Source organism: Falco naumanni, chromosome 2, assembly GCF_017639655.2.
Source record: "Falco naumanni isolate bFalNau1 chromosome 2, bFalNau1.pat, whole genome shotgun sequence".
Lineage (NCBI taxonomy): Eukaryota > Metazoa > Chordata > Aves > Falconiformes > Falconidae > Falco > Falco naumanni.
The window spans coordinates 69,073,252-69,099,749 of NC_054055.1; positions in this window are offsets into that span (position 1 = coordinate 69,073,252).

Genomic DNA, 26,498 nt, shown 5'->3' on the forward strand with positions numbered 1-26,498 from the left:
AGTCTCTCCATTACAACAAGAATTTCCCAGGCTTTCTATGCAAGATGAGAATGGAAAGCTGTTAAACAACCATTTCTCCCGTTCTTCCTGAGGAAACTTTTTACTGCCAATCCAAATTTGCAACACCTGCAGTGTCGAAAACGAAGGCTTAAAGGCGATCACTGAACATTTATGTTTGTCATATGGTGATTTAAAAACACAAAAATCCACACAGCATTTCTTTAAACATTTTCCAGAGATTTTTTTTTTTCAAAATATCAACATGGCTAAGTACAGTGCACACACCTCAAACACAGGTTTACCCATAATATTTGTGGCATATTGGGATAACAATGTCTGAGGGCATTTTCTTTTTTTTTTTAACTTTCCAAGGAGGAAAGCATATTTGTGCCCAGTGATGGCTTCTTGGTAGAATTTCAGAAGTATGAAATAGGCCTTCTTTGTACTGACAGACCCTAACAATACTTTGCATTTGGAATATACAGTGTTCTAACAACAGCCTTTCATTGATACATGCTGCTTGTGTGTGACAAGAACTTTACTGAAATCCTGAGGAGGTGATGGTTCCTGACTTTATGGGCAGGCCATAGGAATCTCAGCCTGATTCACACACTGCTTCTCTCATTCAGGTGATGCCTGAAATAGCAAAGAGGTGGTCCTGCTGCCAGGAGGATTGTGTCGATTTGCATAGGCCCACTTACAGGCACACTGATGCCTGGTGTTCCCAAGCTGGGCTGGCCTTTGGAAGATTTAAGCTCAGGCCAGAAGGAAAGACCTGTATTGATGTGGTCCTGTACAACAAAAGCCTTGAAGTTTGCTGCAGACACTGTCCCGGAGTTTAGGAAGAACTTTGATCTCAAGCAAACAGATGACAAACCTAGAAGAGGCACACAAACCTTTTCCTGAGGCGAGGAGGAGCAGCACTGCTGCAAAGCACACGGACCTCAGCAGAATCCCTACCCCAACACAGACCGCAGCGTGCCACCTATGTACATGTACAGAAACTGATTAATGGGCTGTCACTTTATTTGTTGACTGCTGAATTATTTATACTTATAAAGTGTTTAATAATTTAGAGCTGATATCTTAACAAATTACAGCTGAAAGTGACAAGGGGAAGGTGGCACAAGAGTCTCACTTGAGATCAATGCCCTTGTTCTCAGGGCACTTTGGAACACGATTTCTGCTGACTGTCATCAGCGAAAAAAGGAAGGGGGAAGTATGTTGATTTGGTATTACGTGTTAAATAGAGAGAACTGCATATTTCAGTAATCAAAGGAAAAAAGTTGCTTTAAACCAAAAAGAACATGAAATTACTCTGAAGAAATCTACATTTCCATATGAAATGAAAATCATTGTCTTAAAAAAAAAGACTAAATAAAAGCTAATTACAGTGTTTGTTTTTAAAATTTTGTCTCAAAGCATTTTATCCATCTTTTCTTGCCACAAAGGATTTGGATACATATTGATTTTGACCTGCATGCCACATCTTTACAAAAAAGCAAAGTCATCTTAATACGAAGAGGTTATTTTTTACTGTATCAGGATGGAAACAAAATTACCATCTACTGGCTCTATGTGAGTTAAACTCAGAGAGTGCATGAGAAAGAGAAACATAAATTCTGATTTCTAATGAAATCCAAATGCTAACCAACAGAAAGAAAGGCTGGCTGAGTCAAACTAGCTGAAAACAAAATTCCTGTAAAAATCCTCTATATAGGTAAATAACATTTCACTCCAGGATGGTTTTTTCTTCACAGACATTTTTATAAAAGAAAAAATACTTCAATGTAAATATCCAAAATAGTAAATTCCATTCTTTAAGCAGGAATTTCCTGGGTATTAACCCACTCTATTTCCTTTAAATACCACAAGAATGCAGTGTCTAGTAGATTCATATTTTGGTGAAACAAATTCTTAACAAAGGCACGAGGCTCCTATGACAGAAATTATACTACCATTGCTGCAGACAGAGACATTTTTCAGGGTAATCTCTGTAGTGATGAGCATAGTTTCATCTTGTAACCCAAATTCTACAATGTCCACAGTAGAAAAACAAGCTGTGCTAGCCACCGCTGAATTCCAGTAGCACTGTATATCCATATACAAGATACTGTTCACCAGTGCAAGACTGACCTCTGCTTGTATTCGGCTTGCTTCAAGCAAGCACCATATGTCTTTCCATCACAGCTGTACAGGCACTGTGGCCTTGAACAGTGTAAATCATATCCAGCTCTATCTGTCGCTACTCCCCCCCCCCCCCCTTCCCACCCCACCCCCCAAGATGTTTAGGTGATCAGTGTTTCCTGCTTTGGTGCAGGCAGCTTGAATCCTAATGTTACACATGCAGTAGAAACTTGGTTTCATGGTATTTCCCAGTATTAGCTTCTTCAACATCAATTGCTTGCTTTCTCTATGTGATTTAATTGCTGTTTATCTCCAAGGAGACTTTTATGTGTGCATGCTGCCAGCTGGACTAGGATCAGTAGGTGGCCATTACTGGACATTTGGGAGCAATGACTTGAATTAAGGCCAGCTGAATCCTACTAGCAGTATTTTCATTCTGCCCTCAGACGCAGGCTCACCCATAGTATTTCTTCTGCACTACAGACATTTACAAGACTACACGGTCCTGCAGCAGACTTCAGCAAGAACAAGGTCTAGTCAGCTCTTATTCTTTCCATAATTCTACTAATGACTCCAGGGCAGAAACCTGCTCAGCTACATCCTAAATTCCCTGTAGAGAGCAAGTGATGAACCGTGTTAGAGGGACATCCTGATCCTTGGTGTTCATCTCACAAGTCTAGCAGCTGTGCTGCCTTGAGCAGGACAAGCGACAAGTGTGGTCTCCCTTTCTTTGTACCGTTGAACAATTTATTAAGAAAGAAAGTTATGCAACAAAACTGCGTTTTTTGTGTTGTTTTTTTGTTGTTTTTTTTTTTTTTTTTTTTTTTTTTTTTATAATGTATAGGTTTCCCTATAGTGGTACTATGCTCACATCAACAGATGGGAAATGTTCATGAATGACTAATGCTGCTAAAAAGTTTTTACGGTATATGAGTGAAAAATGGATAAAGGAGGCATAAAGTTAGCATGAATGACAGATTTTGGCTTAGAATTTCTCTTTTTTTTTAATTTCATTACACTCAATTGTTGAAGGGTACTATCTCTTTTGGTATATATTTTCCACTTCTGGGTTTTCTAATATGAAAATGCTCTATTTAACTGTTCCAAGAGTACCAGAAACATATAAAAATGGACAATAACTTTTTATCTTTTGAGGTGTAGAATATAATAAGTGAAAAACAAGGATCAGTAGATTTTTGAAAATGATGAAACAAAATCATATTGAGTTGTTGCCCTCCCAAACACTTTATTCTCAGAAATACATAATTTCTACTGTTTCTAACCATATTTTTTTCTTTAATCCAGATTTTCTAGTATTAGAGGGTGGACAGCCTATGGAAAATGTGAGTTTTTCATGAACACATGCGCTGAACCACCTTCATGATTTGACTAGGAGGCCATAGTTATAATTTCTTCCATATTAAATCTGAATTATTAAAACTGGGCATTAGAGTGATCTCAATGAAAATTATTGCTTAGGTAAGCATTACAGAAGTATTTAGAGCACATACAGATGCTCCAAATAGTACGAAATGCAGCATCATACCTACTACGGCATAGACCACTAAAGCACTCAAGGTCTTCAGCCTGATCTTCAGGATCCCCACTGTGTAAGATCTCTACTATTTAGAAGGCAGTTTTGCCTCCCCTCCTCCACAGCCTAGGATAGTAAATACGACCAGCAGGAAGCCTGGAACTGACAGTATCAATGACAGAGTGAAGTCTGAAAGAACATGGCACAAAGCTTTATTGGTCACAGGAGGTAGTCAGCTATGGCATTCCTTTCCTTCACAATTCACATGATGCCCTGACACCACTTCCTTGAAGATAGCATTCAAAAATACCCATGAAGTCTAAGTATAACAATAACATATCAATTACTTACAGACTCAGGAACATGAACAGGATATTAAAAGGGAATTAGAGAAAATACAGTCTTGCAGGTAGGTTATTGTTCTCTGGAATGCAAACTCATAAGAAGTGTCTGGGATTAGCATCAGCCTAGTAGAAATGAGTCCTGGTCAGGAGATGGTACAGAAAGCATCCCAGACATTGACTTCTCCCTGTTTCTTCGAAGCCCATATTTCACTTCCCAGTACAACACTGTGCGTGCATATTCATCAGTCGAAGGTCCAGCGACCTCTTGGCTCTGCACTGCACAACAGAAATTTCAACGATTGTGTGAAATCCTACCCCCAAGGAAGTCAACATCAAGATCCTTGCTTACTTCTTTGGGAACAGGAATTCACCCATGATGTCTTGTTAAGTTCTGACAGGTTTTCAGGATGCAGCATGCTTTTTGAGATGAATCAGTAAGTAGCGTGCTGCTTTCCTACACTCTCATTTACTTGAAACAGAGATAGTTTTACACTGCACTTCTATTACCCTTGGCAGCCAATTTTCTCCTTTGTCCACTCAAATGCAACCCTCCATCCTTTACGGTTTTTTCTACCAATACATTTTTATAGAACAGCATAAAAATTGTTATTAAAAAATCAATGCTCTGCTATCATTTATGGTTTACGTTCAAAAACTGTGGGCATCTTCCCTCAGCCGGCCCAGACTTTCTTCACTGGTTCTGCACAAGTGCTTTCTGAGACTGCAGAAAATTCACATAAAGCCTCTAACCCCCATATAATTTCCTATGTTAGTAGTCTTTGTCCACTGATATTTTTTTTCTTTTTTTTTTTCTGTAAACCACAGTTTCACCTGCCAGAAATTTTAGACAAAAGCAAGTGTCATTAAAAATTGGACTGGACAAAGCACTTCAGACTATGTTGTCAGTAACAAATCCCTCCTAGCAGAAGGGAGGAGTTGATGACCTAATAGTTTTTTCACTATTTTAAACCCTTCAAGCTTGAGATGACTCATTTCCCTGACTGGTCCTTGACAAATCTGTGACACATAAGAAAATAAAATAAATCTTCAGTGACCATCTGCATAACACAGTCCTGCTTGTTAGATGGGAGCAATTCCCTTCAGGTTATGTTTAATTTAACTTGGTATGATAGGTGATGTGGCAAAAAGTGCTCTAAATGAAAACTTCCCATCTGCAGTGTTGGTTAGTATAGTGAGTAATAACATCTCATGTGGCTTAAACATTCAGATGAACTAAACATGCATGTTTTTCCTTTTGTGGAGTGTCAGGGCTTGGCACTCCATAGCAATGCAATGGGGCAGCTGGTTCCTTCCTGCAGCTGGACCAAGGTGAGCTGGGCAGTAATGAGGCAATGGCAACGAAAGGAATTTGAGGCAGAATAAATCTCATTCTGGAAAATGAGAAATTATTCATATTAATGATAAGAAGTTACTCCTTTTTAAAGTTCAAATGATCAGGTCTGAATTTCTCATGGAAAAGGTCAGTACTCCTTCAAATTTACTGAAACTGGGCATGAATAACCCCAGTGATCCCATCTCCAGGAAAAATCCAGAAGCCCCAACACAGTCATATTTGCTAGTATGTATTTTCATTTGTGGTCAGAAATGAAAAGTTCCACCAAAGAAGCAATTGGTTCAGTCCCCAAAGCCTGTAGGTGTAGAGCAAGCCATGAAGTGAGGAGTGGATTACATGAGCTCAGAGCAGACAGTGGGTCCCTGCTGCCCTCTCCTGCTCTGTGGCACTAACAGGTCACACTGCTCAGGTACCAGGCTCTGCACTAACTGTTGCTCTCTCTCCATCACTTCTAAAATGACTTTTTCATGATAGGGGAATGGTTACTAGACTGCTCCAGCTAAGGAAATGATGGCATCTAGACATCATCTAGCAAAGGTTTCATGTGCAGCAAGGGCCTATCCAATACTGTTTGGACGTAATTAGTACCTAAGCACACGTTAGGATTTGTCTCCAGGTTTCAGCTACAGAGCTGAGCAGTGAGAACTTAATGATTGCAAGCATTTGAGATCCTACACATCCCTATTAAAACTGGAGCACAGAAATCCAGCTAAAATTATGTAATAACCATGGTAGCAGAGATTTCTGTTCTTCTTTGAAGCTAGAGACAAACAGACATCGTGTAGTACAGGGAGTTACTACAGTAATTAGCCTTTTTTTTCCTGAATGCTATAGTAAACACTTTCAGAGTAAAATTCAATGCATAATCACTGCTGGTCTAAAAATGACAGCTGTTCTGGAGAAGACCCATGTATACACCAATCTCTCCTGTAAACTATTCCATTTCCTTCAGTTGTCCTGAATTTTTTCTGCCAATCTGAGTATGACTCAGTTCTTTTATATGTGTTTTTATCTTTCACTTTTAGCTTGTAGCTATATCTAGATAGACTTCTTACTCTCTTGCTTTTTTTTCAATAATAATAAGTGGACAATTTAATTCAGCAGCTAAGACATCAGTCAGACAAATGCCCAGGAGAAGATATGAAGCAGGCCACGCAAAATTCTGGCACATTATTTCAAGAATGTTGCCAAAATGTTTTTCAAGGATTAAAAAGCCCTTTCAATATTAAAGTAAATAACGGGTACCTTACATGGCTCTAATTAGGAACAGACTGAAAATGGTCTGTGATATTACTTTAAAAAGTCAGGAGGTTTCACCAGGATTACATATAACAAAGAAACATCACAGGAAAGAGGTGGGAAGAGTTTACTGCTCATGAGAAAGCCTAATTCTAATTTTAATAATGAAAACATTTTCCTATTAATAACAACAGAAAAAGCATGAAAAAGGTAAAGAAAAATAAACAAATGACCAAAGCTGTAGGCACATCAGAACAGACACTGTAGTATGAAGAGAGCATGAAACCTGAAGGGGGCTTGCATTTTCTCATCATTCCATTTCCATTGCTGGGCAACAGGCATGAAGAGAAAAAAGTACTATATTTTCCTCAAAATATCCTCCCTGGAATGTCAGGAATTGACAACACCAACACAAAGGGAAACAATGGCTGATCTCATGGTTCTGCAGTCATCCTCTTGCAGGCTTCACTCAGCAAAACAAACCCTTAGGTCGCACCGTCCTTGGGGGCCACGCATTAAAATAACTCAGTTATATTCACAGCCTCTGTTTGTCCCTCCCAGACACCTTTGTAGTGGCATCAGCATCCTCCTCAGAGGAGACCATTTTCTCGTTCTCGTCCCAGCTGGAGAATAAGCGCTACATTTGAGGTTATCAAGGGGACATGCAGTTAAAGGACAAAAACCAACAACAATGAAGTAATGTTAGCATGAAGGCATGGAGAATACCCAGGAAAACATGTAGGCTGACTTTTCTTTGGTATACTTAATTTGTCTGTGGGCAGATTGCCACAAAGGGAAAAAAAGAAGGAGGGGGGGAGAGAAAACCTATACTTTATTTATTATTTAAATAAACAGTTCTATGCTGCTTCCATTTTGTGCTCAGTTTTATAACAATATGAGTCCATTTCCCCATCATCCTTTAATATCTATATTGTTTAGGACTTTATATACTGTATGATTAGTTGGCATTGGTACTGTTCAATCTGTACTAATCTGTATGCATTTATATTGTGTGAGCAGTTCTCTAATTGGTTTTCATCCAAGTAATCCCACAGAGAATAAGGTTACATGCTGAAAAGGGCTGAGGTGAGAGAGTGGTTAAAAGGGGAGTGCAAACTCTTTTCCCATCCTTATTAAGAATGCTTTGCACATCTGCATTTTCTAAAAACATTTCTAAACTCCCTCTCTGTGAATAAGCATAAAGTCTATTCCACAGCAGAGAAACACACAGAGAGAAAATGAACCTGTTTCAGAGAACCCCACCCATATCTGCTTTATTCCTCCCATGCTTCTTTACTTCTTGGTCAGCTAAGGCTGTGAAAAGTAAATACTACAGTTTACAAAGGGGGAAACAAAATTATTAAAAAGCAAACCAACCCAAAAAAGAAAATACCTCTTGGTAGAAAATATCAAATTTAGTTTAAATAAACAGAAAGCCTATAGAACAGAGACTAAAGATCTTTTCCTAAAGGTGACTAACAGAATTGCAAAAAAATAAAACAATACAAAAGCCCAAAAGCAAGCCAGCATCTTCAAACTTAGCTGCTTAAATTCGTATCTGGCCAACTTGCTTAAGGATAGCCTAAATTTCAGATATTCCTCACACAAAAATTTCTGAAACATTTTAACAAGTGCTGCAGGTACTTCAGGTATTTATTTTGTAAATGCTGATGAAGGCACTTGAATTTTAAGAAAATATGTATTCAATTATTTCATTTAATTGCATAACAGTAAGACACTTTCATAGTCCTGGCTGCAAGGGCATTTGTTTGGTTGAGTTTTTCAAAAGGTGTTTTATATTATCAGTCACACACTTCCCAGAAAAACGTTATGGAAGAAAAGTAGATGGAAGTTACTCTCTTTTTCCTTAAATGTGAAGAAAAGTCTTAATTCTCCTTTCAGAGCTACACATTTAATTTTACAAGTACCTGAATACAGTCACTGTCTTTATCACCTCTAGCATTAGCAATTTTTTTTGTCATGCTTAGATCAAGTTCTAGCTTTGATTATACATTTTTTTTTCTTTTCCTTCCAGAAAAACTCAAGTCAACATACTGAAACCTGAATGTAAGACATACTTTCTATACATACCCATGCCCACATTCTGAGCAGGCATTAGAATATTTATTTTAAAAACACAGGGCTTGCTTACCATATTCACAACTTTCAATGGCTGGATTTTAGAAGAGCCTTTTTGAAATGAAAGTCTCTTGCTACGGTACATTCTTGCTAGCGAGAAAATGCAATTTCACTACATATGGCTAAACAAAACTCCTTTTTACCGCTTAAGAAAAAGGTATTCTAAACTGATTTTCTGGATTTAAAAGTCAAGTAAAAGATAAAGTTTTAGGTTTTGGTCAGAACCCTGTAGATGACAATTTTTCTTCAATTAGTTATCATCTGGTCTGCGAAATGAACATTAATCTGGTCTAAGACAGACAGTTGTCTCGGTAAACTTAGCAATGATTTACACCGAAGGACAATGTAAGCCCACAGTTTCCCTCCCCCATGTATGAACACCACCATGCTTCATTTCTGCATTATCTTCTGGTAACTATCTCTGGAATATTCTTAAAAGCTGCTAACATGATACATTAGAATTCAGGCATGTGACAGATACAGAATTAAAGTTGACCTTCTCTGTCAGAAAAAATAAACAGTAACCATTAGCAGCTTTGTACCTCTGCATTTAACTCCCTATTTTCTGCCTCCCTAGTCTGGGTCCATTAACTGACTGGTGCAAAAAAGACCCCCGGCAACACTGACTCCCTGTGGATATATTACAATCTCTGGATATTACACTTGACTATAGCCTTTTCTCCACAGCCTAATTTCACATTTGAAATAATTCACTCCTGAGTTGGTCACACAGCAATAAGGTAGACAAGAGTTGCCAAAATTCCTTAAAAACTTGCTATGTCCGTATCTCTGTTAACAACCTACAGTTCGCCCTGGGAGCTGTTAAGAATTTGTATTGACATTTGCATTTTCATGATTTTACTTCAAATTTCTGGCTAATCCTCGTCAGTTGTAGTAAGAACAGCCCTTTATTCACCTGACAAGCTATTAAAAAAGTATTTTATGGGGAAAGTATCCATTAAAATATGCAGCTTCTTACCAAACTTCCAAAAGTTATTTTTTGTTATTGCATAATACAGAGAATTTCACATCTACTAAACTTTCAGAACATCAGGATCCTTCAGAGTAAATAAGTTAGTTAGATGACTATCATACTAAATTTGATGGTAAGGAGCACAGTATTTTACCACCAGTTCACACAAAAACACCTACTACACAGAATTAAATGAAGAATTTATACACAAAACAGAAGCGATTTTGAAAACGTCAGTGCTGCAATTCTGTCATGAACTTTGAGAAATATGCAGAGTAAGACAGCACTCTTGTATTTATTTTGACTATTTTCCAAGCACCTCAGTATGATTTGGAGGCTCACCACATAAGCATATCCTGAGCCCAACTAGGTGTTGATGGCAAAGTAAATGTATTCCCACCTCCATTTTCTTTCAACAGCTGCAGGATTTTTCTATTGCTGTCTACTGGGATTGTCCCCATATTTTTCTTGTGTTCAGTAAGGTGTGGTATATCTTTGAGAGAAACCTACCACACTAACAATTAGATACAGTCTGTATTAAATTGCTGGTGGGACAGGACTTCTTATCTTTCCCAAGACTAAAATATATACCCTGAAATCAGAAACTCTCTTGTCCTTTGACCTAGGAGCAATGGATGATTTTAATTCTCATTCCATCTGCACTGTGGTGAATGCCGTTTCTTCTTATTTTTATATTTTGCTGTCATTTTCATATTTATTCTCTGCAGTGACAATTTTTTAAAATCTGCTTCTGGTTTTTAATGCACACATAAAAAAAACCAAAACCAAAACCAAAAAAAACCCAACCCACCCTTTTTATAAATTGATGCAGGTTGTTTATAGAAAAGAAGACATATAAAGAACATCTGAAAGTTTTCAAACAATATCACACTTTCCATAATGCCAAATGTCATTGTACTACCCCGTTTGCAATCATCCTGGGGACTTCTTAGCACCCCACTTCATATTGTTTTATCTGACTGATTAGACACCAAACCACCTTCAGAAGTCTTGCGCAGAACAGATGCAGGAAAAAAAAAAAATTGTTTCTGCCAAAAACCTCATAAGCTCAAGGGCCGTTTAACTTAGCTCAGTCACTTAGTTTATTTTGCATTAGAGGAACTTCTCATTTAATTTACCAGTCTATAATAGGTAACTTTTTCAATATGAAGCTAAAGGTCACTATTATATGTAAGGAAAATTAAGCCAATGTTCTTGGTTGCCTTACAGTTCTCCTAGTTCAACTACTCCAATAAATGAACATGTACAACAAGCCGAAGGGCTTTTTATTACAAATTTAATTCATTTCTCTAGACAACTGTGAAATTTGCCATTGACATTAGTCATTACCCCAAGGCGAACTAAAAGATGATCTCAGTTAATAAATGATCCTTAACAAGGAACGCTCCTATCTTCTGTGATATTGGCACAGGCACATTTTATTAATGCAGGACTAGCTTCCTGCCAGAACACTAGCATTCACGACTATTTGGTGTGCTTGTTTCCTCTTCCTGCTCCTGATATTAATAATTATGCAACGGGATAATTAGCAACACAAAGAGACAGTACTATGTGCTTGCAGCTAGATTTTCAGCACGTTAACCTTCTGGGAAATAAAGAACAGAAGCAAAGAGTCTAGCCAAATAACCAATGCAGGTTGATTTCACAGTGTGTAAAAGGCTAATTATCTGTGAAAAGTCTGACCTCAAGTAACAAAATTACACAAATGTGCAGGCATTTTATCTTAAATAAAACTCAGATGCACTAGTTCATAATGTGAGGAGTCATGGTTAATAACCATCTTCCAGAACTATTTATCTATATATAGGTTTATAAAATTAAAAAGAAATCCAAGAGAGAAATGACAGTCCCCTATAAAACGCCAACCAGTTATCCAAATACCTGCAAAGGTAGGGTCAAATAAACGCCCCCCATCCCCCAGCCGTTGCAATGCTAAAAAAATATATACCCAGCATGTGACAGAAGTAGGTTAAGTGCATTTTGTTTACTGGAGACAGGCTACAATAAAAAGCAGAAAATATTACTACTTCTTTACAGATACCATGTGTAATTCATTCTGATATAAGAATATTTATCCACTAGCAGTAATAACAAACCACAATTTTTGTCATGAAAAAAATAAATTGTATTTGCAAAAAGCAAACACATTACGGAGTGTGTAAAAATGCAATATTCCCATTTTCTAGTCAGAGTTCCAATTTATTGAAGTAACAGAGCAGAAAATGCACTGACAGCTGTTACATTTTATTGCGAATTAGTATATACGTTTTATATCCAGTGAGCAAATGCATGATACATTGTATTCCAGTAATTGCCACTGGCTTTCCAAATGGAAACTGAATGATCTTAGTGCAATTACACTCAGGAGAGTAAGTGTAACAAGCTACAGTTCTACATTATAGCTCTTTAACAATACCAAGAATTTTACTCTGTTTTTAAAAAAATAAAATAAAAAGGTCAGACTGTATACATAAAGACAGAAATATATATTTATCCATCTACAGATGATAGAATGAGTATTTCTGCTATTCTGCCTTAGATTTGGTTGCTTATAACACAGCCTATATGTTTCAAAAAGTTTGTGAGAACGACCCTTAAGTTTTCTACTAGTTCAGTTATTTCTTCAGCATCGACAGTTTGGGGGATGGGGGGTGGGAAGGGGGGAATGGACAAAATGGTTGGAAACTTCGAACACATAAAATCAAAACTTCTCATTTCACGTCGGAAATTAATGTTTGCATTCCCTAGACCACACCCTGATTTGCCGGTACCTTTGCATAGAAAATACAACATTTGCTTTGAAAGATTTAACACATTAACTTCAGATGTAACATTTTAAATGTTTGCTACCACAGGTTTTTTTCCCTCCCCCAGTTATCACCTGAGATAGTAACACTGCAAAGAGAGCCGATGTGCTGAGAAATTAATATTTCAAATGCATTAAGGGGAGTGGGGGCAGGGGGGAAAAGCATTTTTTTTATTTTGATTTTTTACTAACCTTCATAACATATTTTAAACCATTTCGTTGGGCAACCAGTCTTGTGACAGCTTCTGCACCTTCAAGCTGTAGCGTAAAGCGCTCAGTAAAGCCGGCAGTCTCCTCCCCTCTAGTGGCTACCAGCTCTCCTTGCAGCAAACAGAGGAAGAGAAAGGCCTATAGAAGACCACCTCAGGGCCATTTGTGTCATTTTTCTAAGCTTACAAGGGGAGGGAAAGGAAAAAAAAAACAAACCCAAAAAACCAAAAAAAACCACAACCCCCAACCACCACAACCCACGACCAAACACAACAGAGCAGGCAGTCTATCACTGCAGCAAATAAAATTTATCAGTCATTTAAAACAATATGTTAGTAGTGACTACAACTTAATCAACACCAACCTGCTGACATAGATTTGCAATTTGAGCAGGTTATTAGTGATCGAATTAACAACATGCCACAACTTGTATCTGATTTATTAAAAGGAAACTGACTAATGCAACAGGGCTATAAACAACATGCACGGAGACATTTTTCAGGCACGCTGACTACTGCCGTACAGCTCACGAAAAAGCAGAGTTAAACAATCTATCTGAATTTTGCCTTTTTACAAGCGTTAATACATTATTGCATATTGGTGTTACTGTGAAGCATGGGGATCTACACCATAAAACTGTATCCCAGGGGGTCAGACCCTATACAAACGGGCACAAAAATATTAGTCCTGCCACATGTAGTAAAAGAGCTCCATGGGAGGGGGTGGCATGGGGAAGCAATGAGAAAATACAAGATACTGAGGTAGGTTGTGATCTCAGCAATGCAGTAACCTAATCATTGCCAGCTTTTTCCTTTGTAGTCCTCGTGACAGAGGATTTTAAGAAGCCATGAGAAGGAGAACTACAAAGTGGGGCAGCATGTTTTTTCTGGAGCTTACTCAAATCTCTTCCTAAGCGTGTAGGGTAACACGGGAGAAAGCCCAGCGTTCCTATGTAGCCCACAAGTAGTCGGCATTTGCAGTACTTTTACGGGTGTGGGCTAATATTGACCCAAATGTACAAAGAAGTCTCTACAGAGCATGGATTTAAAATTATTTCACTTTTCAAAATCTGTTCCTGAACACATTTTGCTTCAGATCCCACTCTTTGCTTCTGTATCAGGCCCATGAATGGCCACCAATATAAAGCTAAGACTTTTCATAGCTTTAGACAAAACGACTTATTTTAGAGAAGCATTGTAAACACAGCTAAGCATAAACTGTACAGATTAGATTTGGTAATGTATCCAAGTCCAAGGGTTACCTGACCAGGTTTTGATTTGCGCCCGCTTCTAATTCTGAAACAATTAGTTACAGCCCAACTAGTGGCCTGAGAGCATTTTCATGAGAAACAAGAATTTAACATAAATCCACATAACCAAGGAAATTCAGAATTGAAGCTGTCAATTCTTAGGCCCAATAGAACACATAAAGAGGCTTGTTAATGCTGAACTAATTGGCATTCTTGGCTTGACAGTCTCAGCAGAGAGACCAAGGAGTGAATAAGCATGGAGACTAAACTACCCTCTCACTCACAGGTGGTCTCTCTAGGTTAGGACTAAAGCACATTTGGAGATGAAGAAGCGAAGAGAAAAACGTACACCAACAGCACTGTTTAATTCACGAACAGAAGGTTTTAGCCTGCACTGAAGGCGATGCAACAAATTCTTAACCAGTGGCTATTCTTACAGCACTTTACTTAGCCTGCAAATAAACAAAGATTTTGGTTTTCTCTTAACAATAGTTCATGTTTTAGAATGAAGGGGAGAGGCTGATATCCTCCAGCCACCTCCATCACCATGTTAAATTCTATGGAATTGTATGAAAAATCCCAATCTGAAAAATGCTGTATTCTGCAAACTGACCAGCATAATCACACTATTTTCAAACATGTACTCAGGGGAAGAACTTCACCTCTACCTCCTTGAGGCTGCTAAGTACAGGCCAGGGAGTAAGTGTACCTGTAGTCGTAGCCCCTCTGATGCACAGCACATCCCATGCAAAAGTGTTTCTCTGGCTATAGTCAGGGGGTGAAGATGTGGTTTTACGTGATGCTTGAGCCCCTGTTACTTAAAGGTATGTCTGTAGTACTCAGCAAGCTTCCCAAGGTCACTGATGTATCGTTACCTCTGGAAGGGAGCAATAACGAGGTAACAATATATTTACCTTAGGAAGATTGGTGCTGAGCAGTTCCCCATAGAACACTGTAAAAAATCTCTTATCTTTGCCACTGAAACTGCTGGATTAAAAGAGAGAGATATTGAAAATAAGGTGCACAATATTAACACTGAGGTTCATTAATCACTGGGGAAAGTTACCAAAGGCCATGGTAGGTTTTCTTTCAGTGGGAGTCCTTAAATCAGTATTGAATAGTGTTTTAAAAGGTACATTCTAGTTCCACTAAAGTCATAAGGTTCAATGCAGAAAATACAGGATGAAATTCAATGATCTATGTAATACAGGAAGTTAAACTAAAATATTGTCATGCAGATTTCTAGACTTAACATGTGTTAATTTATTAATTTTAGCCCACAAGAAAAAAGGATGCATCTATAATAAAAAAAAAAAAGGTTTGGGCAGAATGAGACATCTTGACAGAATAGTTCCTCATCTGATGTAATATCAACAGAAATTAATGAGGCAATCTTGATCCTACACATCTTAAATGTAACTACTTACAAATGACACATTCTTAACTCCTCAGATTTCTTCAGTTGCCAGGTTTTCTTTCCTTGTCTAAAGTATTCTCAGTGCAGGAACGGAAGATGGTGACAAAGGCAGTCCCAGCTCCTGGGGCCATCTGGCTCCTGGGACTTTTCAGCCCCAATGCAATTTTGAGCAGCCTCAGGGCTGCCCTAACTCGTGCTAGCTTGTAATCATACCCTGTAGCTGTTACACCAGCTGAAGAATAGACGGGCCACAACACCATCCATACACCTCTACATTCGTTCTTCTGGCACTCCCCAAAGCATGTTCCTTAAAAAAAGAGTGGAGAGACAGAGGAGGTCAGCAGTAGAAAACAGACTTTGTAATCAGAATCACATCTCCTTATTGCGGCTGAAATAATTTATCTAAAATAAATTGGTTTACTCTTGTTAGCAATAGACTCAAAAAAGATAGAGGATCTATGCCTTCTTGCAAATGAGTAGAATTCCATACTAATTTTAAATAAATTATTTAACTATGGCACTTAAAGACATCAACACAATCTCTTATGAGGAATGTAGACTAAAACATTTATAATTCTTCCCTTTCTGAAGAGCTTGAGCTACTCAAAGCAGGGGAAGAAAAGCAATTCTAATTTCATGAGACACAAACACAAAGTCTAATGGTATTATTTTAGAAATATGACCATAATTTTCACAGCTTTTCTGGCCTTTCAGTAAGGAATCTTCAACAAAGAGATAAACAAACTGAATCCTGCAGTATTAAAAATGAAAGGTCACAGGTTTGGCCATTGATATCACTTATACTTTCTATACTTTTTTAATATAAGAAACCAGATGCGGTGTTCAGTTCTCCAGTATGTCAGCCGTTTTGAATTTTCCCAAAGATACATTCCCTTTGCAGAAGCATTTGGAGTAGAATTTCTGACAAAATTTGAAAATCTGATAACATTTTTAATAATCTAAGAAAATTGCATGATTTATTTATCAGCTGTGCATGAAGCTCTAAGGGCCGAGCAGTTTGTCCACCATCATTTTGTTCTGCAAAACTGAATGTCTTCTAATAACAGAAGAGTTATCAGAAACAGATCATAAATAGTTCAAAATCGATCCATACACAGCCTTGTCAAATGGGGCAGTTAGAACTCAGCAGTCTGCATAGATAATTTTACCGGCTTAGGTTTTAAACCTTCTAATGAAAGAATTTCTTGTTTAGAGTTTCTGACTGTTATGTATGTGAATGCAACACACATCTCTTTAACAATTTTACCCTGTGAGGAACAATTTTAACCCAAGACTAATTTTTTTTTCCCTTCAAGAGAAAATAATGTAGAAATAGATGCTAAATGTTGTACTCTGCTGCTTCTTGGTACTACATGTCAAACCAAATTCTACTTCCAATGTCCATGGGAGATAAAGGGTTTAATCATTTTGGGAATACCTTGGCTCATGTGCCCTCATTTCAGCTGAAAGTACCACGTGGCATCTGAAAAAACATCTGTAGCCTGGTTAACTCTCGGAAGCTTGTTGTCCTGTCTTGACAGTTATGCACCAAAACCTATCCGATGCATTTCTTGGGATTTCCCTCATTTCTCACACTACTTATAAAAATGGAGGGTATTCCACATTTTCTAAGAAATGGTTCAAACAGGGAGCAAAAAATTTAGCAGAAGAAAACACACAGTGAGTCATCGGATGAAACCCCGTGGCTGAAGACTGTTCTTGTATTATTCAGCATGGCTAGAGATAATAATGGTCTTTCCACACCCAACCGATTGGAACAGCAACAGGATCATGATGAAATGAAAACCCAAAAGCAGATTATGAACAATGTTATTTCTTTCAATTAATTTAAAATACACTGGGCAGTAAGTCTGAGGAACTGTCTTTTCGGGGACCTAATGAGCCAAACAGATTGCTTCCTTTAGTACCCCCTTAAACATCTTTCTAAATGAGTCTTACTCCTGAGAAGACCAACTGGTCAAAAGGGGATACACACACAGCAGCAACAGCAACAGAAAAGAGCAGATCCATTTTCAGCTGCTCAGTAGACCACATTATAAACCAGTGGAAACGGAGGCTGCTTACTGCTATTGTACTTGCCTGAACAGAGACTTCAGGATGTTCTGCATTTTTAACAATACACACAAAGAAATGGATCAAGTCCTAGCTATTGCTCATGGGCAAAAGAGGAACATATTTAAGATTTTTCTGCAGATGAACGCGGGGGAGGCCAAGAAAAATATAATATAGCCCTACAGATGCATAGTAAGTAAATCTTTTTCCCATATTGCAGTATCATATGCAAGGGAACACATTTGCTCCAGGATTGCCAGTTCACAGAAGGATCAATGCACAGACAGGATCGTAGAACCCCGTGTGAACCGACGGAGCTTTCCAAATTCAGGGCAGATGAAAGGGAGCAAATGATCTATGCAGTGCCAAATCGTATATGGTGCTATAGATAGCTGATCAATGCCAGCCATGTAGCAGACCCTTGCTCTGACAATCTGAAGGTCTGCTCAGGTGACTACAAATGGTAGAAGCAAAGAGAGAACACACGGAGCACAGCGTGGGCGTTATAACTAGAGTGCTGTAAATTAGAAAGGCACACATTTGTAATTGGCATTGCTGACAAAGAAGTGGCACTAAAGTTACAGATGGAGTCAGAGCTGATGCTGGAACAAGCAGCCTAAATAGCTTGTCACTCTGAGCTCATTAAGAAGTAAAATGCAGATCAGGGAACAGCTAAGCAGCTGGGTCAGGTTGTTCATTGGCTAATTTAGTCTAAACAAGAAAGAGGGAAGGCATGAAACATGTTCTGGAAGAGTGTAAAAGAAAGCAAGGAACCAGAAGGGTAGGGGTGGCCAACCACTTGCTGCAAGCTGAAACACAGCTTAAGAGAAAACAGCAAAGCCAAAGGGAAAAAAAAAAAAACAACAAAACAAAAAAACCCCAACAACCTTGAAAAACAAAACTCCAAACTTAAATCAACCTTCTCCTCTTCTTTTTTTGATATTCCACTAAATAAACAAAATGCAAAAAAATTGGGGTTTCAGCTGTCTCAAAAAATCATTGGAATCCAAGAATCAAGTAATCAGCAACACACATGCCAGTCAAGCATACAGCTATCCACGGCTGAAGACCGACACTGACATATTCATACATATGTATGAGCGTCAGTATTTGCATGTCAGTGCTAAGCATGTAACAATGCAGGTACTTGGGTTAGAAAATTTGGCAAAAAAAACCCTCTCTCTTTTCAGAACTGAAGCCAGACCTGCCACCACTGCAGTCAGAAGGCCTGAAGGCAAGGCAGCTCGGAGCCCTCTTCTCCCCAAATTACGAACCGCCCGCTCACCTTCTAAAAACAGGATTGCAAACAGGATGTCCCATCCAGCACACTCGAACTCAGGACTCTCTAGGCAAAAAAGCCTGCCAGAAACCCTCCACAGACGCACCTAGGCTACACATTTACAACAGGTCCCCTCCCAGGGTTGCCTTGCTTGTTGCAGTCCTATTTTGTAGGCATTCATTTTTCTGTAAGGGCTGTGTGGAATTAGCGTGCAACAGAGGGGAAGGCTGGTACAACAGCGTTAACTAACTCTTCTTTGTAATTAAAGGCGTAAAATCTGCTCCACACACAATCTTTATTTAGGTAAATTTCATACCCGATAATCAGATCTTCTATGAAAGAGAAGGAAACAAATGAGCTAGAAATTCGTGATCTGTCATATTTAGAAGCCATCATCACTCAACGCCAAGATGTTTTTTATGCATGAGCATGTAGGTATGGGGATTGAAAGGGATTCTTCTGTAATATTTACATCTTTTGTGATCATTATCATTCCCCTAGAATAAGTTTTGTGAAAGGCTATGGCTTTTAAGCAATATTATGTACTATGATTGAGCCATGCAAAGGAGAACAGGTGAAGGAGAAGAAACCAGAACCTCTGCCTGCATATGGGATTTTCCTTCCTGCAGAGCTCCTGGGGTCCCCAGGCATTGCAGAAGATATGTAAGATCTCAGGACAAAACTCAGAATTATCTATACAATTGTCATGATGCTGGCAAACTGTTGTGAGACAGGTTATGCAAGAGGTTTCCTACTCCAGGTCCTCTTTCTTGAGATTATAGTGTCCTCTCTAGCATTACCAGCCTCCCTGATTTTTTCCTTGTTATTTTACACCCCTTTGTTTTATCTACAGTGAATAAATGTGTCAGTGCTGCTAGAAAGGCAAGTTGATTTTTAGATTTAACAGAAAAGGAGCTAAAAGTTGAGAGCTTTCTCTGTGAGGGAACTGTTATAATGTTCTATTATCCCTGCAGGGATGGAAAGAAATTCTTGTAAATGTTACTTATTTAACAGAATATTCTTAAACAACGTATCAAACTACTTAGTGAAATCATATGAACAAATCATAAGAGACGTGAATTGAAATGATTAGGGCTTGTTTAATTTCTTGAAACCAGGACATTTCCTCAACTTCATAATACGGATTTGGGTTACATAGTCTTGAAATAACTGCTGGATCAGTTTTCTGTCATGTCTGTTGGTGTAATACATAGCTAGCAGATAAAAATTCAGCTCTCTGAGTAGGGCATACCTCCTATTTTCCTTTTTTTACTGGTTTTATTTTTTGTTTGTTTCTTGACATAAATTTCTCTCTACTAATGTGCCTATTGAGATAATTGTATTGATATTTTAAAATGTCATTATTCCCCATACAAATACTTTGCACAGAGGAAGTTTTGTCAGACTCTCTATATGTCCCTTTCAAGACATATAGAGAGCATTATAGTTTTATTATTCATATTCTTTTTAATATAGAGTTGAAACCTAAAATAAAGAAGACTTGATGCATTTCTATAGAATCTGAAAAGGCAGGGGGAGGGCAATAAGTCTCATTTGTGGTGGTAGAATGACTCTGTCTCAATAGTTATTGCAGAAAGAGATTCCTTGGACAAGTAACTCCACTACAAGGAGCTCAGAGTGACTGAGACTGCAAACAGTGGATGTCCTCAAGGGGTAAGGTGTCATGCTGAGAGGTGGAATAGCAGAATTTGATCTACTATTACTGAGCAGTGATATTCAAACCCTAACAAGAACACAAAGACAGGAAGATTTGATGGATGGAAAATGGGGCTGAAAATTAGTGGTCCTGGACTATATTCTTTTTCTGACATACAATTAAGACGAAATTCTCCTCTTCTCCCAAAGACTCAGGAAATCCTTAAGGAAATCAACAACAAAAAAGGGACTTTTATTATGATTGTTCAGAATTTCATATTGACAGTCCACACCTCCTTTAGCCACCCCCTTCTCCAAACAGGTATCCCAAATTAGCAGGCGCTTAAAAAATTGAAGCTAGTTTAAATGGAGATGCTAATGTTTCCTCTTTTCACAGAAGCCTTGGAAATAGCTAGTATTTGTAAGATGTTTGGAGACAACTAAATGGAAAGTGCTTTAGAAATGCAGATTATTGTTGGTATTATAAATCAATGTAATTTGCATTTTCTTCAGTATTATTCTCTTTTTGTGCTATTTGTTCAAATTTATAACTTTTGTGTATTTATGCATCAAAAATTAATAAAAAGATTTATTGAAGAAATGACAATGTTATAATTGCTCCAATTGGAAAATCAGTACAACTTCACAGACAACAAAGCAATATGTTGAATTTATGAACCCTGTCTCACTTATTTACATTTAGCATACTGAAAATATTTGAACCATTTAGTTGATGGATTAGAAGCATATTAGATTAATTAAACCTATATTACAAGTATCCTTTTCAGAGTTTATATGCTTCTTATATTGGTTGTACTTAGAATACATGTGTTCTAGAAAACCTTGTATGTTATTACACCTCAGTTCCACAAAAACAGTATTTCTAATTTCAGTACCATCTCCCACAGTCTTTCAAGTAGGTCTGAACTGTACTGGAAAGTTTTATTGTTCATTGTGACAACAGGAGTGTTATTTTTAATTTTCTGGTTTAATATAAAAGCTCCTATAAAATCCTCCACTTATTTGCCCTCTGTTTTCTCCATTAGAAAGCAGGATTTACAAAGCCAACTTTTGCTAATACAATTATTTTCCTTCTCAGCCTGTGGAGTTTAAGATCTAAAGATAACTGACTACGTCTCATGTTGCACTGGTACCTTATTTCTAGTTTGGGTTTTTTTTACTAAACATCTTTGACCCTCTCTTGCTGCTTCTGCAGAGGTCTGGGTTGGTGCGAGTGTTGTACCAAACATCCCAAGTTTTCCTCAGCTGTGTCTCATGAAACAGGGATTAAACACATCATCTAGGGATGATGAAAATTACAACTTTAACCAAAAAGCTTTTAAGCCATGAAGTCTGCATTGCAAGTAGAGGTCAAGAGTGATGCAGTTGCTAGAGATGGGTTCAGGTTCAGCAGAAAGTAGGCAGTGATTTTGTTACTGTCTTTTCTAATGTTTCCATAGCTTGCTGACAGCTTTAATGTGTAGTCAGACACCCTGGCAGTTTAATACCGAATAGATTGGTTCCAGTTTCCTGAAATCATACGTGCTTTGTGTGGTTGTAGCCTACATTCAGACAAAATTTCCCTATCGGAAAGATCTGCCCTAAGAGATATGACTTGTAAAATTCAGTGTATCCCAGCCATGAATCGAGCTCATTGCTGTCACATTTATCACTTCAGAACCATGACAACATTTTAATGGAATTAATCTTTAATAGAATTAAGTGTTTGTGAGTTGCCTGACTTTATTTTGCACAAAGAAACCAATGGAAATCTATCTCAGCAGATCATATTAACCTACAAATCTATGATGCTAGATCAGTTTCAAGCTAGAAAACCAAACTGAAATCTGTACATTCTTAATCAGAGAAATTATATCTGGCAGTTCAATTATATGTGCAATTACTCATACTTCAATCATGAGAGATACAAAAATTCAGTGTTTCATGCTATGTAAAAAGGAAATGCATATTTATGAAAAAAATATTTTTATCTTTTATTTTTCTTTAAGAACCTTCTTGAAGGGTAAATTCATAAACTACAGGGCAGGAAAAATCTTGCACAATACCCCTGATCCCTTGTCTGAACAGTTTTCATTACACCTGTGTAGTATGTCTACTAACAGATTCATTATTTTTTGTCACATGCACTGCTGCAATGAGTAGTAAGTTGTGCAAACAGCAATGTTTAGGTACGGTAGTAATCTATCAGAAAAGATGCAACTTGCCCCAAAGTGCTCCAGATCTACTAAAAATTCAATAATTGCTTAAATGGCTGAGATCAGCAGCACCTACATTTAAGAATCAACGCTATACATTGTCTTCTACCATGCATAGCTCAACTATATGTCCTTTGTTCCCACATTTACCTTTCAGAAAAAAATCTGTATTCAGAGCAAAATATACTAAAACTTGTTCTTGCTAAAGCAAAAGCCATAAAAGACCTTTCAGTTTTTCCTAGCACCAAAGTAACCCAAATAATTCTTTCCTCACATCTGGCCAAAAGCTTTCGTGGTAGGAAGCTGAAGAAAGAAAGCCTATGCTGAGGTCCCGCCAAACCCCATGATCAAACATGATCGGTTTGTCTATTCCCCACTGAGATAATAATTGTCTCCTACTACAAGGAACAGCAGCCTCAGCTGCGAAGGTTGTAGTTCAAATACTTGTTAGAGCACAGAATGGAGGGTTGTCACAAACATACAAAAATATGCTCCGGTTTCCCCCTTTCTTCAAAAATCCAGTGGCAAAATCAAACATTTAAAGTTAGAAAACTCCAAACAGAGAATACCAAAATACATGAGGGCTTATGAACAATTGTGTGCTATTTTCCAACTGGGATCCTAATTCATTCAGTACACAGGATGAATACGTAAGGGGGAGTATACACAACAGTTTTAAGGGTATGTCTATAGTGAACAATACTGCACTGTGAGAAGATACCCAGCTGGCTCTGAAACTAGAAACAATCATACTATAAAAGGGACCTAATTAGTCCCAGTGAAAATACCATATTCACATAGCTATACTGCTTCCTATACATGAGCTAGTATACCTGTGTGGCATAGCAGTGTGGCATACACATATCCTCTCTTTTGGGACTATCTTGAATAACCTTATGTGAAGTGTATGTGGATGTGCCCTACATTTCTCAATTATCCCAAGTTCTTAATTATCTTCAAGTGCTTGCTATCGGAACTCAACATTTTTAAAGAAGAGTTTATCAGTAGGTAATTAATATCTATTTATCTGCAGGCAATTAATATATCCTTAAGGTATTCAAGAAGAATAGTGATTTTCAGCTACCAAGAGTGTTTTAAAATAATTTGCTTTTTTTCAGAAGATGGGTGTGATTCACTCTTTCTAAAAATAAGACCTCTGAGAAGCTGTCAAGACCATACCTGAGTATTTGCCTATGACACTCACTGGAAGCCTGGAAAAGAACTCAACAGGATTTTTCTGTGTTGGGAAGAAAGGGGAAGTAGACCTTCCCTACTCCCCTTCTCTCTGTCCCCCTTGCCCCTCCTTGCCCCCCCCCCTCCCCCCCCCCTCTTTTTTTAGATTTTCATTTAATTCAGACTATTTCTTGTGAGGTTTATACTTTAAAGAGTACCACAAAAAGAAATAAAACAAACTTTAGCAGGAGGCAATCCGTGTATTTTCTGTATTTCCAGGTCAGCTGGAGCTAGGAAAGGGCACTATTGTGACATGCTCTTTGTTTCTAGCAAATTATGAGGAGGTATCAAGGAATGGAATAGCCTATAATATGAATAACCTCTCTCAGTTAACTAATTTTTTGGTGCAACTTGATTCTAATTTCAGTAACATGAAGAAGTTTCGAGTGCGACACCATGAAACAAGAATTTAACTGGGGTAAAACTGGTCTAGATGACACTAAACACCCTTCATTTAATACATCACCTTTTTTTTTACAGGCTACTTTAATTGGTACCCTTCACAGAAAGCAAAGAGGAGTTAAGTGAACCATTCTGATTTACTATAACTTGAAGAGCTAATATTTTATACTGTGTTGGCTTTTAGTGTTTGCATTAAATACAGAGAGAGTGCCAAGTGCTTTACAAATATATACAAATGCACAGATCTTACCCCTAGAGCTTACAATATGAAAAGACAGACGGAGAATAATGGAAAGAATATCACAGAAAAGAAAACTTCCTTTGTCAAAAAGTAGTTTACTAGAATACTTACATTCTAAAAATTAGAATCCTAATTTTCTGTGTTATTCAGACCAAGAGCAATAAAACACTTGGGGAAACATCTCAGATGACTCTGTCTCTTTCTTTTCTGCTAACTTCTCAGTTTCCCTGAGAAACAGATTGTTTTCAGGCACTTTCCTGGTGAAAAACAGCCTTTTCCATTCATCAGTAGAGTTCACTCAAAGTCAGGCTGAAGCTAGATATTATCTTACTGAGTAAAGTCAGGACCAACTAATTTCAAAGCATGGAATGAGGGATAATGTAAAAATCTGTAGGACTTTGTCTTTATTTTCTCTTTAGTCTTTCTATCTTACATTTATCATCCACAATTGCTGCCATTTGTTCTTCTCCTGGATTAATTACATTAGAACCCAATTAAAGCTTGTGAGTTAAAGCATTTACTTATTTGACTTATATGTATGAATTTGTGTTAACACAGTAGCTTGCACAATGGCAACCCACTGTTAGTGGGCTGTTATTCCCTGTTTGCTAGGTACAGATACTAATTCTGATGAATATCTATGTGCTTTTTTGTTCAATAAAGCATGAGGAGAGGTCAGAGGTAAAGGATACCGACTCCTTTGATACCACAGTCCTCCTTCTGTTGAGAAACATAGGTTCTGGTTTAGCTGCTTTCGCCACAGTAGCCACAAAAGGATCCAGCAGTTGTCTCTCGCTTAGGTAGAAATTCTTGCAGCTTCCAGCCCGGCCCTTCATCTGGCCTCTGCTGACCTCCCGCATTTGAACCAGAGGCCTAATAAGCATTGAAATCTGTAAAGCATAGCAATTCTTTCTCTGTTGCAAAATCTCAAAATCTAGTTAGCCAGTTGGAACTAGAAAACCTTTGTTTTGGACTGGGATTTCCATTATTATATAAAGTTTGTTGTTTTCTTTACCAGGTTTCTTTCTTTCTATTTTGCATGAAAGCCAACTGAATTTAAGCAGAATACCACTCTTCAAAACAAGCAAACTCCTCTGCTTTTTTCTACTGTAAAAACCAGAATGGCTTCGTACCTTTTAAAAATACTCCAGTATCTGATAGAAAAAGATAATGGAGCCAGAATTTTCCATAGTACGTACCCTAGAAAATTCTGGGAGAACGTCCACACTCTTCATTATCCCAAAGTACATATGGACTCAGCCCTGTTGCTGTATCGTAAGCAAATTTTTAAAAACCCTGTTTGTTCATCAAATGATCACAAATCTTGGCATATTAACTGAAAAAAACTGGAAATTTTGAAAGGCTTGAAGTGATTCAGTTAAGAGATTATTTTCTTATCTATAATCTCTTTTACTCTCTCCTTATCCACTGGTTGACCTCTGCTATCTGCCTTTTAACTTCCTGCAGATACAGAAAAATAGAAGAGCTCCTACCAATACATGTATATATTTTTAGCTCTATAATGTACAGAGCTTGACTGTATTGTTAGGGCTTATTATGTGTGAAAGTAAACACCGATTATGTAATTTCCTAAATGCTGGCAGTCACAGAGAAATAATACTTATTCCCCTCCTGAAAATCTTTCTAACCTTTTGTCATCAGGGGAATGCCTCAGATCTGTGAGATATAAGCTCATCTCTTGCAAAAAAGAAAGCATAAACAGTATGACTTGTAGTAGGTGAAATGAAGAAAAACCCCCCAAAAAAACCCCACATTTTTTTTACTGAAACTGAAACATATATGAAAAACAGAAATAAGATTTCCAGTATTCAGTTCATTCTGACTGTATTCTTTTATTATTATTTACAGAAGAAAAGATAGAACCCATTTCCCTAGGTTAACTTTTTACTACCACACTAAGTATACTTTTAAAATTTACCTTTGGCTTCTGAAGTCTCTGCAATCCACTGTTGCAAGCTTCTCTT